This window comes from Drosophila biarmipes, chromosome 3L, assembly GCF_025231255.1.
Source record: "Drosophila biarmipes strain raj3 chromosome 3L, RU_DBia_V1.1, whole genome shotgun sequence".
Classification (NCBI taxonomy): Eukaryota; Metazoa; Arthropoda; class Insecta; order Diptera; family Drosophilidae; genus Drosophila; species Drosophila biarmipes.
The window spans coordinates 28,082,726-28,101,947 of NC_066613.1; positions in this window are offsets into that span (position 1 = coordinate 28,082,726).

Genomic DNA, 19,222 nt, shown 5'->3' on the forward strand with positions numbered 1-19,222 from the left:
GACTCTAATCACACTTACTTGGGATTAGGCGGCCGCTTCTTGGGGGAACTCACTGGAAACCCACTTGGATATTCCGCACAGCAACCCTTCTTGTCCCATATTAAAACCCCCACTCCTCTGGGCTTCCGGCCACATTACTGCCCGCCTAATGACTTGTTCCCCCAGCTCCTGTGCGAGCACTCCTCCCCAGATCGCACTCAAGGCGAGACTCTGCGGCACATTGCACAAACGAGGCACGTAGAGCAAATCAAATACAATAAATAACTTTTAATTTAGCATTTTCGAGAATTTACAGCTCGAAGAGTAATTTATGCCCATAAATGTCCCCGACAAGCAATTGACCAACATTTCCCAGCCCCGCCCCACGAGAGCCCAAGAGTCGGCCGTTATAATTTATGAATTAAAAGAAGAGGCGGGAAAATTTGATAAACTGCGAGCGGGGCAAGTCGAAAGTTGGAAAAGCGGGGGGAGTGGGCACCACCATAAATTCATTGATGAAACCCACGAGCAGTGGCTCGAAAACCTTTTCTTCGGCCTCCAGTAAGCCACAGTCACCCGCCGCCCCTGCAGACGCTCCCTGGAGGCGTGCGGGTACGAGGAGCACGGGCTACTTGGACCGGACTCCCAAGTGGCGTGCGCGTGTGCTCTCGTTTCTCACCTGCAATGACACCTTTTCATTTGGCCCTAGTAATCACGAAACTTTTATTATTTGTTTCTCCTCCGCCTTTATACACTTCGTTTTCCTCTGCTCTTTCCCCTGACTGGCGTTGTTTGCCATTGTTGTTTGTTGTGCTTGTCACTTGTGGTTGCTGTTGCCTGCTGCGAGCCCGCTGTTGTGTGGGTCTCGAGATTTATTTCGTGCGCCGCTCGCAACGTTTCGTTGGTTCAACTTACACAACAGCCGCAGCTCGGAGCGATCGCCCCTTCTCCGGCCTTCTCCGGCCTTCTCCGGCATTCTCCGCCATTGAAGAATTCATCGGGTCTCCGGTGTGCCCTACGAGTACGGGATCGCGATAAAGTGAGGCGCTATCAGAGTTCATTGATGTGGGGGTGCTTCAGGTTCGTTAGCAGCGGTTTACTCGCCCTTCTTTGGTTTTACTGCACCTAGCTGGGGGCACGAGCTCGTTTTAAAACATATTTATGGTTGAATTTGGTAACAATTATGATTTTGGAGGACTTATTTGAGGTGACTCGATCACACACCTGCTGACCTCTCAGGTGAGCTGCCCCGAGCACCAATCCCATCGAGATCCGCAATTGTAGAGCATCCGCTTCGGGGGTTCCCACCGTTGGACAATCTTTTATGGCTGCGGCACGTGTAAATGCTTAACACAATTTCCGAGTTTCTTTTTCGGAAGCTTTCGTTCGGCTTTCTATGGACAATGCGCCACAATCGCTTCAAGTGTTGCGAGAATTACGAGAGCAATTAAAGTGCACAGCTTGGAGCGAGGGAGCCGGGAGCCGGGGAAACCGCCCGTCCTCCCACTCAGCAGAACCGCAGAGTCGATGGAGATATCTGCATCTTTGGACGCGGATCAGCCGTCGGTTATCGCTTGTCGAGCGCTCAATTAGGGGACAAACTGCGGCGCTGGTGTGGCAGAATGAGTCGCGGCATTCCAGCGACTGGCAACCGGCATCGTGGTCACCTCCCACCCCAGCCCGAGAAGATCCGACCCAGGGCGACTTCGCTGTGGCGGGGAGGGCCGTCCGCCATTCCCATGCAACAATGTTGCAGACTGAAGAGCATATCGTGCCGACATCGGCCGGTGCAGCAGGGACAACAAGAACGGCCAAGACAGCAGCGACATCGCCGCGGCATGAGTGTGCGTTTTTTGTGCATGCCCTCGGCTTCTACAGGGTATCCGAGGGAGTGTGCGTAGGATTTGTCTTTCACAAAAATATTACGAAAGTCCGAGTATTTCCCTTTTCCCACCGAAGAATTCCTCAGAGCATGGTACACAGTATTCAATCCCTTTACATTGGTCTACTAAGCCCAAAAGTCGAACAATAGTTCGTGAAACTAAGAATGTTTACAACCTTATAATCTATAGGGTATCCTTTGGTCGATCTTCTTGTCCTCTTCTTCTCGGCCTGCTTTAAATGTTTTAACCCATTGACGACGGAGATCGTTCAAGGAATTCCTGCGCCTGGCGAACTTTTCCGTTTTTGTTTGCGGGTCAACAACTGGTGAAGGAAGGAGGACAGCAGGACGGCAGGACGGCTGGACAAGGAGACCAGGGCGGGGCTGCGTCAGGCATCTTTATGGAACTGGGAACCTGGAACTGGCATCTGGGAACTGCGCGATGGAAGCTGGGTGCCGGCGGATCCATTAAGCCAAATGATGGGCAGCCGCCCAAATGCTGCCCTGCGGCAACAATGTTGCAGCGGCCAGCAACGACAACGATGGCGGCACATTAATGAAGTGATTTGCACTTTTTACCAGCTCCTCCGCTGACCACCAACGGAGGAGCGGCAGGGGGACGAGCTGACCGAGATGAGTTCCCCGTTTCCAGGAACAATCTCATCCAATCCCATCGAGGCGGTGGGTGAGATTTATGACAGCCGCCGTGGATCATCGTATCACTTGTCAGGGCCAAAAAGCAGATCCACAACGGAGAAAGAGGCTCCCAGAGCGATTTGCATGAAGTGTGGCTAATTGAGCCGATCGAGGAACCGATCCTGACATGGCGAAATGGAGCACTCTGCTCGAAGTAAAAGGAAGCCGTCACATCAGTGTCAGAAAACTGTTTCACACTCCGTGCTTTCTGCAGCGGTGAACGAGCCGCCACCAAGAGTTGGTCTCGCCGAGAAGAGATCGCCTTCGGCTCAGGAGAAACTCAGCTCGAGCTTCTCTACCTTTGCCGATGGGGTTCCCTAGGGGTCAGGAAGATCAATCTTCTTTTGGCAATCGTGAGCAGCTTATACCGTCATTCATTGCTCGGCGAAGCATCATCTCCAAGTTTGTCTAATATAAATAAGAAAAAGCACTTACACACTTCTACTGTTGCTACTGAGGACCAGTCAAGCTTATCAGTCAAACGTCTAAGAAGTGGTGACCCCGATTCTTCGAAATCCAAACCTTTTCTCTGATTTTTGGGAAAATATAAAAGTTGTACCATTTCCATCATTTTTAGTTAATGGACTCCATTTTTTCTGCATTTGATCAACCATTACCAACGTGTGACTCTGTGATCATCTCCATAAAGCTCTCCGCTCTGCTGTACTCGTATCACTCGCCTACTGCTGATCTATTTGCCCAGGCAATGCCGATCGTGATCGATAGTGGATCTGCTGCACTTTCGGGTCCCAAGCAGTCTCTCGCATTGTTCTCGGCGCTCGCACACGATTCTGGCGGAGCCACGATTCCTGTCGGGATCCAGTTCTGGCTTTTCCAAAAGGAGATCCGGCTTCTGTCATCGCCAGACCGAGGCCGGCGGGAAAAAATGCGCACATATTTCACATTTCCAATGCAGAATTCCCCCGTCTTTGTCATTTCTGGGAGCTAAGCTGGGAGCCGATGCTGCGTCTGGTGGCCAAGTGGACATTGACCGTCTGCGCGAGAGTCAACGATCTTCAAACGTGTCAACATTAAAAATAGCAACCAAATGCTCTAACGTCTGCCCCCGGCTCCGCTCGCAGCCCCCGGGAGCCCCCGGGCCCAGGAAGTCAGATATGCAGACGTGCAGACGTTCGCAAAATGCCAAGCGAAGACCAAAAGACACAATCGAGGGTACAACAACGAGAGCGCAGCAGAAAAAGCAGCAGGGCAGACCAGAAAGCCGATCGGCACAGGACCGACTCAGAGTTACCCCTGGGTACTCATCAACCTTTTGAGCTTTCGAACCTGTAAAATACTTGTGATGGTCTCATCAATGGGTAAATATTGATTTAAAGTAGGGTTGATGTAAGGACAAAGACAGTATCACACAAGGTTTCAGCATCCTCGCATCTCGTCTGTCTAGCTCGACATACCCCACCAGACTCAGACAGCAGGCGGTATCTGAAAAACAACAGGATGTTTGGCGGTTGGCGGCGCTATCAACGAAATTCCAGCATTTGATCGGACAGAAGACGGAGCAGCAGGCAGGGATTCGGGGGAAAATGGCAAGCTGAAGATCGCAGACAAAATGCAAAGAATCAAAAATTATATACACATGTTGCGGGGCACTGGGAATGGGGGATTGGGGACTGGGGACTGGGGACTGCAGACTGGGGACTCGACACTGAGGTCTCATGACTGGGGACTTGGGCTGGGTCCGAGAGGAGAAGACGGCGAACCGACAGAGCCATTAATTACTGATTGCCGATACTCAGCGCTCAATGAAACCAGAAGGCCAGTGGGCCAGAGGAAGCGAGGGGTGCTGATCGTCGTGGCCAGTCTTTCCTCGCTTTCAAGGGGCGCAGACGACACCCAGACATGGCGCTAAGCGACTCGAAGCGACCCGGCAGAAACTGCACAGAGGCATAAATCATTCTTCGGATTGGCCGGCAGAACGGCTTCCCCTCCCTTGGTTCCGCCCGCCGTTCCTCGCCCTTTCCTTCCTAATCCCCGATGTGCAGCGGCGACCGTTATGACTTCCGCTGCCGCCGAGCTTAACGATCTTCCTCGCCCTCGATGGGAGTCAACGGTCGGAGAAGAGGAAACACAGCGCTCCCAGAGCAAGGGAATATGCGATGACGCGGGGCAGTACCCTAGAATCAATCATTACTTTTTGGGCAAGATCCCTAGTCTTCACAGCAACGATCGGTTTGAAGGGTATCCACAAGCTCAACACCCGAAGTGCGACCTGCAGTGCTGCTCTCCGGTGTTGTGCTTCCTCCCGGTGCCTCCTCCTGCCCCCTCAATCAATTCATTTATAAGGCCAAACATAATTCGCAAACAAACACACCGCCGCCGCCGCCGAGCTCCGCCTCCCCCGCAAACACTCGATACGCATTGTCCTTGAACGTTTAGGCGAAATTTATGGAATACGTTGAACTCCAGCCACTAAATTAGTCAGTTGAGGCACACACAGGGCAGCGGCGGGAAAAATAAAGGAACAAGGCGAAGAACATGACAAAAGTTTCGCCGCTTTCGGCGCATTAACAAAATTCGTCGGCGCTCAGTGGGACCTGGGACCCGGGACTTTGACTCCGACTCTGGCTCTGGCTCTGGCTCGGGTCTCGCGTCTCGAGCTGGAATCAGAAGTGAATCAGTGGCAGCGTGGCATTCCGTTCGCCATATACCATAGGCGTCCGGCCGATCCCGAGTTCAAGGAGGAAGCCGCGAGTCGTTGACCGGCTCAATTGTCTTGCGCCGCGATGCAGGCAAATTCGAAGGAATTTCGAAATTTAACGGTTGCTAATTTCAGGGGCGCAGCACTGTGCAGTTTATACCGGGCTGCTCGGGGTTTCCAAAGAATCTGATGGCCAAAGACACTTTATTAGTTTGGAATTGTAGGGGTTAATTCTCGGGTTTAAAGTGTGGGGATTGCACGAGCATGTTTGCTAGTGCCACGTTCCTAAGACCACGAAAGTTTTGGATTAATTTCTTTCTCTTCGCTCTGCTCCCGCCCACAACAACTCAGGGATTCAACTCGCTTTCCCGGCAAGTGCAAATCCCATCAAAGTTAAGTTCATAAGCCCTAAACTGCATTTTGTATATTGGCCGGCACGTGCCACGCCCCCCGAGAGTCCCCGACGCGGTAAAACGGGGAAAAAGTGGCAATGGGCAAACAGCAGGAACACAAAAAGGTGAGGAAGGAAACTTTGCCCAGCTCCCGGCGCGCGGAGCAGGTCAAGAGCTGCATGTCCCTAAAAAACAAATTGCATTAAATTTTAGTGGCGCCCGCATTTATGGACGCCCCCTCCCGCCCTGCTAGGTATGCAACGCTTTTTGCTCGCTCTCGTTCTTCGGAAGAGCAGAAAACAACATTCGCTCAATTTAAAGTCAAGTGTCAATGCAAACTCCTTCAGCCGCGGAGATTCGCAGCGTCGAGGGCCATTGAGGGCTCTCCAGGATCCAGGACCTCTTGTGTAGCTCAAGCTCCCCTAAAAAGCCCGAACCCAACAACCTTCACTCTTTGACATGCAAAGCGCGCGCGCTTCATTTGACATTTTCCTATTTTTGCAGCGCGGCATCGCGAATGGGATCGGGTTATTACCAGTCAGCGCGGGACCAGCAGCAGTACCACCCCCTCTCCACGGCCCACTCACCCACCCACCCGGTGCACCCCTGCCCCGGGAAAGTGGAAAACTCTTTCTTTGTTTTTGCTGTTTGCTTTTTCTAACCCTTTCATCAAAGGCGCCACGGGATTTTCTGCTGCCTCCACCTTTTTCCTTCGCTCTGCGGTTGCTGCTAATATGATTTTCCTAGGGGTTTCCCAGGTTTTCCCACTTTTTGCTTGCATCAAGTGAAACAACGGAAAAGAAACCGAACTTTTGGCCAACGAGCTCGGCAAGTTCTTAAAAATTTGCCGAAATATTTTTGCAAGTTTTCCTTCTTGATTACTGCTGTACCTGTGCGTCTCAGGATTTTCTTTTCAGAGATTTCCCTAGTTTTAGCGAACAGCGGAAACGAAACAAAGGGCTGGAGAGTTGTGCGAAATTGTTTCAACAAGTCTTTCAATTTCGCCTCGAGTGGAAGACCACTCGAGTGATGGAATAACTTATTTCCTTTGTTAATTACAACCCGGCAGAATGTTATTGACCCTGAAGTGGAGTTTTCGGTGCACTCCAAGGACTCCCCGCAGCTCGTCTGGGCGAGGGATTAACAACCATGACAACAGTCTCCTTTGAGCCCACACCTGCCCAGCTCCGCACCTCACAGACCTCATAGACAAGTACTCCTATTGACGACAATCCGAAAGCAATAAAACTCCGTTAAGACGGAGTCAACGAGCCAGAGGATGCGCAGCGGGCGGGTGGGCCGGTGGGTGTCGCATGAATAAATAAGGAAATCAATTGTTATGGAGGAGCCCGTCTGCGGCATTAATACAGGGGCGTGGCAGGACTGGCTCCCAGGCTCGCAAAAATGGGACAGCACGGTGGAGGAACAGGATGCCCCGGGACCCAGAGACCAGGAGTACGAAGGAGCCGCCGGCGGGAACAGGCGACCAAAGTACAGTCGTCAACGAGCGTGGAAAACAACAGCGGCGGCGGCCATAAAGACGTCTGCTGCAAAACGGCAGGGGGGTGTGTATAGTGAGGGGACTCAGAGCTGGGGTGGGCCACTGGATGCTCTGCCACCCCCCACGAAAAGCGACATCTGCCCTAATCATCTGCCGGCTCCCACTGACGCCCCATCCACCGCCGTTTGCCTTCGTTAGTTTCTCATGAAAGCTTTTAGTTGTCTGGAATTTTTGGTGCTTTGCCTACCCTGTGTTTGGTTCGGCGACCAAGGGTTCTGGTCTTTTGGCCAGGACATAGATAGATCGAGTGTGAGATTTATAGTATCTTGATTTATAATTTGATATGGCAGTATTATAAGCAAAGAGTATAGTATATTAAGAGTATAGGCAAACTCACCAGCCTCATAAGTGCAACCTGAAATGGAAAAACAAAACAGACTTTAGTTATCAAGAATCATAATATCATCAAAGATATTAAAAATATATGGAGTAAGTGCCTCCGACTTAAGCAAGTTATCCCGGATCCAGGGTAGCACCTGCTCCATCATCACTCCTGCTGCAGCATTCCCACTTTGCTGTGAACTTCGTTGGCTGGCTTTTTTGGCTGTTGGACGTGCGCTTGGCTTTTCTGGGGGTTGAAATTTCGGGATTGCCTTATAAGCACGGGACCAAGACAGGCGCACAGGACCTGCCCCTGTGTGTGTGTGGGTGGGTATCTGTGTGCGGTTTAAGCAGGGCATTGCACTCGGCTCGCAGTGAGGCTGTCGAAAGGCTTTCGCATCCCATCCTCCGCATCCGAATTCCATTTGGCATTTCGGCCCGCCGCGAAAGCTCTCTGGCTCTCTCCGGTTTTCAGGTCCTGGGAGCCCAACCCCTACCTCAACCCCAATCCCAACCCCAATCCCCAGTTCTCTCCGCTTCAGTGTTCTGCAGCGAAAGAGCAGAGGCTTCGAAAATCTGCACCTGGACCCCGCCCCACCCCCGCCATAATTACAAGATAAGCGTTCAAAGTCAGCGGCGCTCAGAGACCGAAAAGGCGGCGATGTTACAACCTCCCGCAGGCGAACCACGAGTCCCGAATCGCAACTGGAACGGCCAACTTCCCATGAATGAATCCCTTTCGGCCCACGCGAATCCACTTGGGTGCGACTTCTTGGTGCCTGGTTAATATTTGCGGAATCGATAAGTTCAAATTGATTGGGAATTTAATGGGCGGTGGGAACCCGAAAAGGTGCTCGACCTGACGCGGTTTTCGGGGTGTCTGGCACACCGAAAGGCCTGGGAAAACACGGAAAGCTGATGGGATGGCATAGGGCGCGACAGGCCCATGGCCCCGATTCGGCCAGCAGTTATCAATAGGTAATGCCATAGGTGAAATACCCCTCCCGGCGGAACCACCTGGATCTGGCGGGAGGAGCGCTCGAATGGGATCGCATAATCGAGATGGGCCTGCGATAATGTAATGTTGGTTGGGAGGTAATGAATAGGAAAACCTCAAAATATATCAGGATATCATGACAGCAGGGAATCAGCTCTGATTACTCGAGGATTAGAGGTCCCTTTCACAGGGGAACAAAAGATGTCCTATAATAAAAACAATTATGATGTACAACTGTAAGTTAAAAATCCTTTAGCAAGGAATCCCGAAACAGAACCCCCAAAACATCCGCTTTGAATCACAGCAAATTACCGATTGACTAATTGCAGTGGCACAGACTGTACGGCCTGCCCCGAAGCCCACTCCCCTCCTGATCCCCGGCAGAACTGCAACTGGCGCAGCGACACTCCCTAACCGTGTTGCGTCCCCTCGCTCTAGGGCCACTCCTTTAGGGCGGTCTACGGGTGACGCGTTACACGGCCCCGTCCGGGATTTCCAGTGTACGGCGCTCAGGAACAACAACAACCGCAGTCGCAGGAGCAGCTCCAAAGGGGGAGGCTGCGTTACATGCCTACCGCAAGCAGAAGGAGGAGGTGGGGGTGGGTTCCTGGTGGGTGGGTCCCGAAGAGCGAGCCGAGCGGCCGACATGGAGTGGCAGAGGCTGGTTGAGAAGGGGAAGTCCTCGTGGGGAGCGGGATAAATATCGATTGAGTGTACAGACTGCACAGGAAAGAACGCCGCTATAAGAAAGAGAGCAGCAGGAGCCTTTTTCGATAAAAACTCGTTGGAAATTATAAAATTGTTGGGAAATATTGGGCTTTCAATCTACAATTTCCAGATTTTACCGATCTATGAATTATTCCATTATCATAACATCGTCGTTTTCCAGCAGGTCGATTGTTCCGGAGGTACTACTGTACCGGCAGCCTCAACTGACTGCTTTTCCCTTCGCAGACAAAAGGTAAACTTTGGCGCGAAAATTTCGATTAATGAAAATGCCCTCAGAGTGCGAGTGGGTTTTCCCGCTCTCTCTCCAGCCTCTCTCCTTTTCGTCTGCCACTGCAGCTCACATGTGGGCGGGGCGGCGCGGGTGGGTGTGGCGTACTTCCCCATTGCTCTTTCAACTGCCGGAAAATGTTGTCCGGCGTTCAGAGAAACTGGCAGAATGCAAGGATTTTCCCCTCTCGGACATCGAAAATCAGTTTGACATTTGCCGATTTTCCTTTTTTCACAGCTCCTCCTCGTTTCTGTTTCATTTTCAGCCCATCAGCCGCCACGGGCGTAGGCCTTCGGGAGGGGTTCCTCTTTTTTCGGGGGGATCACTCGAGGCTCGTTATGCTAATTTTATGGAAGTGCTTATGCCAACCGATTATGTAAAAGTTTTGCCTGGTTGAGGCGAGTTTAATGCCACAGTTTGGGCACTTGAAAAAATGAGTTAAAAATGTACCAGGGTGGTTATTGTGCTTACAAGTTAACTCTCATTTAAATTAATAATAGTTATATGTTAATTGTTACTTTTCCCTTTTTTTAACTATAATTTCTACGGTATATTAGTTGACATTTAAACGATTAGCTTTCTCTCCGAGAGTTAATCAAAAGTTTTTGTGAGTGCGGGCGATGCTTTTGGGATCCCGCCGGCCTCGTTGGCCGTGTCCTTGCCTTGGTTTTACACATGGGGCAGGTTGCTCCCCTCCCGTCCTTCGGCCCTCCACCAGGACATCCCCACGCACCTCTCACCCCACTGCCGCTGATTATGACAGCAGAACACGTTGCCCGGGGGCGAAGGGCGCTTAAATTGTTTGTTTATAAAGAAAGCATTAAGCTATTGATTAAAATTGAGCTTTAAAAAATTCATTGCACACAAGGTTGCGTCGCCGGGTTCGGGGCTCGGGGCTCGGTGCTCCCACCCACCCCGTGTGCGCCCGTTCCAATTGAATGCGAAGTTTGCACAGGCACAAGGGCCGACCCGCCCTCACATCCTCGCTGGGCGGACGGTCCTGCGGCCTTTTGTGCACATGTTGAATGCTTAAAGCTGCAGGGTCGGGAAAATGGGGAAAATGCGGAAAAACTAGTAGGGAAGTACGGATCATCGTCACTCAGTTTGAATAAAGCAGCGTTTTCAGCGAACATTTGATTATTTTTTATCACATTTTTCCACTGGAAAGTATTCCAACTGAAAATTGTGTTTTTAGTTTCGCTTACCTTTGGTTTGCCAGAATTACAGTTAAATGACATCTATATAAGGAAATGAACCGTTACTTTTATGCCGCTCTCTTATTACACTTCCAAGAACAACTGTAACTTCGATAGTTCTGCTCTTTCACTCACACACACGGACGAAGCACTACGGTATTGGTGAGCATCAGCCCGGCTGCCAAAACGCCAAAGCGAAAGGCTTGAAAAAATGGCTAAATTCAGAAAGCTAAGCTAAACTACCATTAGCCACGAGTGCCCCGCACTGGCACCTACACTTTTCACCACTTTTGCTCTATTTCAACCACTTAGTTATCGCAAAAACACAAACTTTCTTCACCGGCAAAACAGAAGCTGCGCACGCGACTAAAAATGGCGGAGGTCTATCGATATTCGATAGCACGCTCCCTCTCACCCACACAAGGATCCGTACCTGCCAAAGAGCTGGCTGCTACAGCAGCAAGTTCTGCTGCTCAATGAAATGAAGCTCAATGCTACGATGTTTTCAAGGGAAACCGAAAATATGATCTTAACTTAAAAAATGATTTAAATTGCAAAGTTGTCATGAAACATTTGTTTTTAAAATTTCAATATTAGTATATGATATTCAGTAAAAATTATGACAGCTATAAAACCTAAAATATTTGTGTTATTATATTTAGTGCTACTTAGTAGATGCTCTTATGCTAATAAATCAACAAATGTATCATCTTTAAAAGAAAAACCCTACTTTCTCAACCTATATTTGGATGGCAAGTTCTTAAACAAAATATTTTTATAATTTTGACAGCTCATTTAAAATAGAACTTCTGCGAGTCCGCAGATAAATGGGGCAGAACATTCATTGGTCAGAACTTTCCCAAGGAGTGAGAGTGCGATTAGGCGAATGTCAATAATCAATTTCGACGACCCAAACAATTTGTCGGACTGGGCCACAGATAGGTTATCAGCAGCGAGAAGTGCGTGGGCGGGGGCCGGCCCACTCCACAGGCCATGCACACTCCTTGGCCAACGCAGACGGATGGATTTGACATTATCTGCCATAAAGATTACGAAAGTTGACTTCTTGTTTGGCTTGGGCTTTGGGAATGCACGTCATAAAAGCGCTTTATGGTGGTTTGTGTTCGGGTTAGGAGATCTCCTCCTTCCGCTGGGCCAGCGTTTCGCCCCTCCACTCACTCGATTCTGCTGCCAGCGCTGCGATTGTACTATCTTGATTTACGTTTACATTTTTATGCGGCGCCCGCTTTCCATTCCTCTAAAAGGCCAAAAGTGCAACGTCATGGGGCGAAAGGTGGGGTGGTATATGGTATCTGGTATCTGGCGTTCGGTATTCGGAGGTATTTGAGAGCTCGAGTGGATGCCGGGTTAACTCAACAAGTTGACGTTGAGGTCGCTCGGCAGACGCAACTCTGCGATTCGGTTTATCTTCTATTTGCATTGAAAAATATTTACTCAGCAGCAGCAGACGATGTCGACGAGGAAATCAGCATCAGGAGGACGTCCAGATGGGAGAGATATGGCCCAGTCAACTGTGGGTCCGCAGATAAGACAACAGATTTGTGAACTTCAAGGGAATTAAACGTCGAGAGGGATGAGTGGTTTAGTCAAGTGGTAAATGGCTTAGATAGTAAAAAACCCAATGAAATGGGTTTTTATAGAGTTTTGTGGGTAGTTTAAAGGTCAACCTCTATTTGGACAGCCCTTAGCAAATCAAGAAAGGCTTTCCATCCTTCCGTAGGGAATTCGTGATTCAGCCAAAGCAACTGACACCTGAGGACTCTTCGTACTCGGGGCCAGTTAATTGAGCAACACTTTCGAGCATTTATCAATTACGAGATGCTCAACCTCGGCCCTCCCACTTTTCCGCCTGCACTGACTACAGCCACCGCAATTAGTTTGAGTGCGATAGGACAAGGCAAATGATGGAAGGCTTCCGAACGAGTGCGAAAGGGCGAGGGTAGATGGTTGGACGGATGGATGGATAAACCCCGAGGGGCAATCGAAGACCAAGACAGTGACAGAGGCACTTAAGCCTGGGGAACTGGAAAAGGTGGAGAACGAGAGCTCCCCGTGACATCCCTATCCCCCTCCTAGTGCCTCCTCACGGGCCCCAAACCCCTGAGCACTTAAGGCTCGTCTTCCGTGAGTTGTGATTCAATTGAATTTGGCTTTTTTCGCCGGGTATTTAATATAAAGCAATTTTCCTCTTAAATTCACTTCAATAAACAATTTATTTTTGGGCTGCAAGTATGTAGCCCAAAAATAGAACCCAAAAGAGATTATTTTTATGTGTGGATGATTCAGGCCTCATATATATCCAAGGTTTTTTATTGTATTGGGGTAGTTGCAAATATGCAGTATATTTGTGAATAGGCAACCCAAAACATTGGCACCTTTATATTAACTATGTCATCTGCACAAACCCCTCAAGGCTCACACGATCCCATGAACCAGTGAGAAGCGCGGAGAAAGGCGCCGAGCGGGAAAAGCGGCCAGACTGCTTTGAATGGGAAGAGCACGCATACAAAACAGTCAGCTTGCGTCAATGGCTCTACAAAAGAGGCTGGAGAGCACGGAAAGGGAATGCGGAGGAGAAAGCCGGGTTTTTGAAGAGCAGAGCGCCGAGCTGGCTTGGGTAAACGTGTCCTCGCAGCTTCTTGGCCTCGTCAAGGATAACAAGGCGGTCTCCTTCAGCTGGCTTCTCCCCAGTTTTCCCTTGTTGTCTGCGTCTCAAGTGGAAAACTGCGAAATCGTTTAACACGCACCACACACACACTCTCGCACACAGCCAAACTTGACCCAATTCCTGTGCGTGAGTCATTTTCCCAGCCCTCTCCATGTGTGAGTGCCTCCCATTGCTCGCATTTTGCGGGTATGCAAGTGTGTTTGCCTTCCATTCTGGTGAAAAATGTCGCTTATGAAGCGCTTATTGTGTTTGGCTTGTGGCTACCTCCGCACTACTACCCGCTCCACTCGCCGCTTCCGTTTCCGCACTTGAATGGCGTGCGCCACAATGGCTGCTCCCTCGGCTGTCCCCATATTCCCGCCCAGAAATCCAGAGGCCCACCCTCCGTTGTTTGCGGCATGCGCCGCCGCCTTTGTCCAGCCAGCCTTGGTCGCACGCTTTCTGCCCGGAAAAATCGTTGAGGCTTTCCATACCCTGTACTACTAAATTTGCTGAAGAGCCTTCAATTTGAATCTAGACTGATTTGGGTGAATCCCCTCCCTGTGCGAATGCCTTAAAACCCTGGTAACTTCAGTTTGTAGTTACTTCGAAACCTTTCCAAATCTTAAGACTTCATTTACCCATACAAAAAATCTCAAATGGAAACTCCAAATGGATCTTGGATAAGTTTTCGGAGTACCAGGTATTGGAATAGTCCGATAACTTCCCCACATCTAGCTGCTTTCTTCGTGCCTTTCTTTTCTTTCTTCTCATTCTTAGCTTTGTCAGTTCGGTCCGAAACATTTTACGCATCCTTGGAGAGGATGCAGGGTGGTATGGGGCAGCCGTGTAGCCAGGGCTGGGGAGTGGCTTCCTCCTCTGTCCACTTTGACAGCGACGGGAAGCGGAAACGGAAATTTTGTGCCCATGCGTTTTCATTCTCCGTGTTGACGACTGCCGGCATGAAAGGAGAATGGAGTGGGCTGTGGAAATGGAAAATGGAAAATGGGAAGCGGGGAGTGGGCTTGGGAATGTTTCAGGGGCGGACATGTGGGCCTTTGTGTCCACATGAGGCTGGGTGACAGAACCGCCCGCTCAACCTCCCCTTCTGACCAGTTCGGGGGAAGAAGCGGGCGCTTTTACAAATTTTAAAAATTTATACTTTTGTTTCGATCGAGTTTCGGGGCTTTGTTGCGTGATTTGTGGGGAGGCAGGGGAGGGTTCGAGTTGCCGGAGTTGCTTGTCATGTGTCACACTACACCACCATTCCGAAATTGTCCTGGTCTTAGCATGAAGTTAACTCAGCGCCTTGAAGTACTTTTAGAGGGATTAGAATGTCAAAATATTCAAAATGTGTAACACCTTAAACCTAGATTAGCTGCTCTGCTCGATTCCTCATTCCCCTAAACCCCATCCCTCTTTGTCAACAGAATGCTCTGCCCTACATTTCAGACCCCTCGATTGGGGAAAAAAAAACCCCTCGACGCACATCCCATATCAGAAGTTTTTAATAAAATGTAAATTATTCTTCCCTCGTTTTTGATAAATGTCTATTGAAAAAGTTTCCTTCTGTTTCAGTTTTTGTTGTTCGGCATTATTTTTCAATGTGCTTTATTGGGTCCTTTCTGGCTCGTCCTCCCCTTCGATGTTGCCTTTTTGTGTCTTGTGGCTTCTGTGGTTTTGGCCATATTTTATTCATAGTTGACACGAAATGCGTAACAAATCGTTTTGGAGTCAAAGTCAAGTAGGAGGTGGGCGAAGGGAAAAAAAGGGAAAGCGGGAAAGCGGGAAAGCGGGAAAGCGGGAAAGCCGGAGCCAGACCACAAAATTTATAGTTTTGGCTTCTCGAACACGTCGCCTGCTTCGAATCAAAAATAAATAAATATTCTAAACGACATTTCGAGGGGTTCCTCAGCGGAGTGGGCAGATTAACATAAGCTCCAGCGTTTTTGGGGAAGCCCCTCAAAAAAAGTGTGACGTCAAGTGGTTCGGGAGAATTAATCCCTATCGATGTGGGGTAATTTATTCATCCAATAAGTGCGTTCTTTACATGACGACCTAATAATGCCGCTCTTCAGAAACTAATTCCTCGGAGATTCCCCTAGTTTTGCATCTAATCTGTGTTGTGCCCGTCCAAGACTGTGCCCCGAAAATTCTGAAACGCTCAGCAAAGTTTGTGTTGCTCTTTCGCAAAGTTTCCCAAACAAACGCCGCAGAGAAGCCACCGAGCAAAATATGGAGGAAAAAACCCGGGAGATAATAACAAACAAAATCTCCTGTTGCAAATCCAATTCCAGCCTCAGTCTGGGCCACAAAAAGTTGCAACTCTGCATTTGTCTGGCGCTTTCAATTTGCGCGCGCAAATTCGGATTCAGGGGCGTCGCGAGGGGCTCCCGGAGGAGCCAGGGGCCCCAAGTTTCGGGTTTCAGCGCCACTTGCTGGCCCCACAGACCCCTTCCCCCGCCCTGGCGCCGTCCATTAGGGACGACGCCCGTAACTTGACATCGAAGGAGCAGCAGCGGAGCAGGGGCAGGGGCAGGGGCGGCTGTTGAGGTTGCACGTGCAGCGTCAAAAGTGTCGCACTCATGGCTACGTTGCAGATTTCGAGTTCGTTTTTTGGCGGGAACTCCTGTAAACAGCCCTCCTCCGACCGCCCGACTTTGTTTCATATTTATTCACGCCAACGTGGACAAATAGCCGAAGACAGGGCAGCACAGGGGCGTCGCAAGGTGGGCGTAGGGGGCGCGTGGGGGTCGGGTTAGCCATGTCACATTTATGAAAGCCAAACATTTGGGCGGCTCGTGTGAACCCACGCTAATCCATTTTCGCAAAAGTACACAAAAGAAAGGGGCGGGGGGAGGGGCTGGTGGCAGGGAGAGGGGCGGAGGGGGAAAGGGGTGGGGCTGGGACAACAGACGTCGTCTAAAGCAAACAGATCAGGCGTTATCTGACTGCCTGACTCCGGTGTGCTGGCGACAGTTATGTAACTCGAGCGGGGCTTACACTGGGAAAAACTGATGGTCGTCCTCTTGTTCAAATTTATTATAAACATCTGAGCATAATTTTACAAGAAAATACCTGTACCTCCTCTATGATACTATTGTATTATAATATATTATTAGATATTACACCAACATTTTTACCTAATAATAACTATATTTTTTTCCAATTATTGATCTTAAGCTTTCTGTCTGTGGCGGTACATACATTTTTTTGGCTGCCCGTTTTTATTGACATTTAAACTTTATTTATTTTTCAGTGCACTGCGAGCCATTTGTCGTCTTAGTTTTCGCTTTCGCAAAATTAGTTTTATGCAAATGCTGAGCACATAAATTTGCTCCACAAAATCGTTGCTGCGACGTGTCTGCAGCTGAGGCGCTGGCAGGGGCGTAGACGCGCTGCAAGGGGGCCCAAGAGGCACGGGGTGCAGGGGCAGTGCAGACCACTTTCGCCTGTGGCAGAGACAAACGTTCGGTTCGATGTGTTCGAGTGTCTTGCGACCCAGCGGCAGGCAGCGAGATAAAATCCTTGGCCAGGTGGTCAAGAGTTATATAGTTGATGCGTCCAGGTGGGCTCGGACAGGAAATGTCCGAGATTGAGTGGGAGGGGCGCCAGCTGGCGGGCGGGAGTTGCTGAAAAGCCTGGGAAATTCCAGTATTGAAATGTGGCACAATTATTCGGTTCCCATTTGTCAACGGACCCAGTATCTTTGCGGTTTTCAGGGACTCAACACCAAGTTTCCAATGAGTGCATTTGCGGATCCCAAGATATTGCGCTCCCAACTACCTGTGTCTTGCACTACGTGCACCACAATTAACCAGTAAGCAAGACAACCTCCCCCGAGCTATCACTCATTATTCCCCGGGCATATTTCGTGTCGAGTTCAAGTAAGCCATCCAGCCAGGCCAGAGTCAATGGCCCATAAATCAGCCGGGTCCCATAATTCAATCATAACACGGGGCCACCTCCCGCTCCGCCCGCAAACCACCTTGTCCACGCATTCACGGGTCGCCCGTCCCTCGCAAACTCAGGGACTAAACGATCGTTTAGAGCGAAACGCTGGAAGTGGAACCCACAGCACGCACACACGTCCGCAGATAATAACTCAGGAGCTCAGGAGTGGGTAACCAATGCACTGAAAAAAAGCCATTCTTAAAGGAAACCCACCAAGATCGCTGACTCTATTATATATAGGTCAACCTATTTATGAAATAATTTATTTATTAAACAGTAGCTAAATTAGGCGAGAAAAACGAAGTTGGCCATTTTAGACCATTAGTGTGACCAGCGTCAAAAATGATCACTTGTCCGCTTAAGGGAGAACAGTCCGTTAATTTTGGTTTTACAGAATGAAACTTTACATTTTGATAGTAATAAGTGCATTATTGTGAGCTCGAAATGGTTTTAGAGTGGTTCTTTCTTTCGGTGTAAGTAGTCGGCGTTTATTGAGTGGAGTTTTGACTAGGGCTTGGACTTGGGCTGTTTGTTTGAGTGTGGCAAGCTGCCTGTCGACAGCTGAGTTATCGCTTTGTTTACACGCATCCGAAAAGTGAGGTATAGTATATGAGCCCCAGTGAAAAGCGGGGAATGCAACGAGCTGCGTGTGAAACAGAAACTGGAAAGAAACCGAATCCGAAGCAGAAACTAACGCAATGAGCGTCACGTACGCACTCGAGGCCGGAAAAACAACCTCCCCGTTCATGAAACACCACCTCCCCCTTGGAAAGCCCCTATAAGAATCGCCGCGTTTGAAGTTCCCACTACGGAAGCACTCAGTCGAGCCGATCACGATTCTTTATCTATCAGTTTGATTGAAGTCTTCTTCTTGGCTGTGGCAATGTGGCTTCTTGGGGATTTATCACCAGCGACAGCTAGTATCTGTATCTTATATTGAGTCCCACACCTAAGGTATCAATCAAGGGAGTTAGCGTTCGGATTAACCCATTAAGGCTCCCCCTTCGGATTGGAATTTTCCCACATTTTCCTTTGGAAATGTTCTCAGATTTTGGGTGGGGTAGCAGATATAAGACACGTAGTTCAGATAAGAAAAGATTGCCTTACTATTAAAGCATAAAAAACATTATTAAATAATTTTCTATTTAAATTTAAAATGTATAGTGGTAATCATCAAAATGAGAATGAATGCGACCTAATAGAATACATTTTTGAAAAATTCCTTATATATTTCAGAAAAGAAACTGTAACAATTCTACGCCCCAAAGAAAAACTCGAAAATAAATTCCTCTCGGGAACGTGGAGTTTTTCCATGGAAATTAGTTTCTCATTTATCACTGGAAAAGTGTGCCTGAACAAATAGTTTTCCCCCGCTCCGGGGTGCTTAAAAAACTGCCTCATGTGTGATTTCCAGCTGCCCAAATGGATTTCCCAACAACCGAAACTCCGAGTGGAGGGAAAAGAGGGCATTTTCAATATCTGATCCCAAATGACATGATGCACGGCACGCACAAAACAAAAATACAACTGCGCTCAAAATAATAGCAGTTGGAGAAAACTGAAAACGTAACATTGAAAATAAAATATACTACATGTTTCCTAGGAATAATTTTTAATACATGTATTACATTTTCAAGCGATATAGAATTTCCATAATTATAAACTGTTTACTAACAAAACTCTGCAGTCGCAATTACAGAAACAACAACAGCGGCGTCATCAGTTTCGCCGTCTGCTTCTTGCCCTCGGTTTTTGTTTTTATTTCGCCCTTCGCTACGAGACCTTTTACACGTCGTCTTCCATTCCATTCCAGGCCGCCCCCTGCGCCTGCCGGGCGTCCCTCTCGCACACGTTGTACTTTGAGCAGGGAAAGGGAGCGAAGATTTGTTGTTGTGGTTGCAAGTGAAATTGGCACGCAGT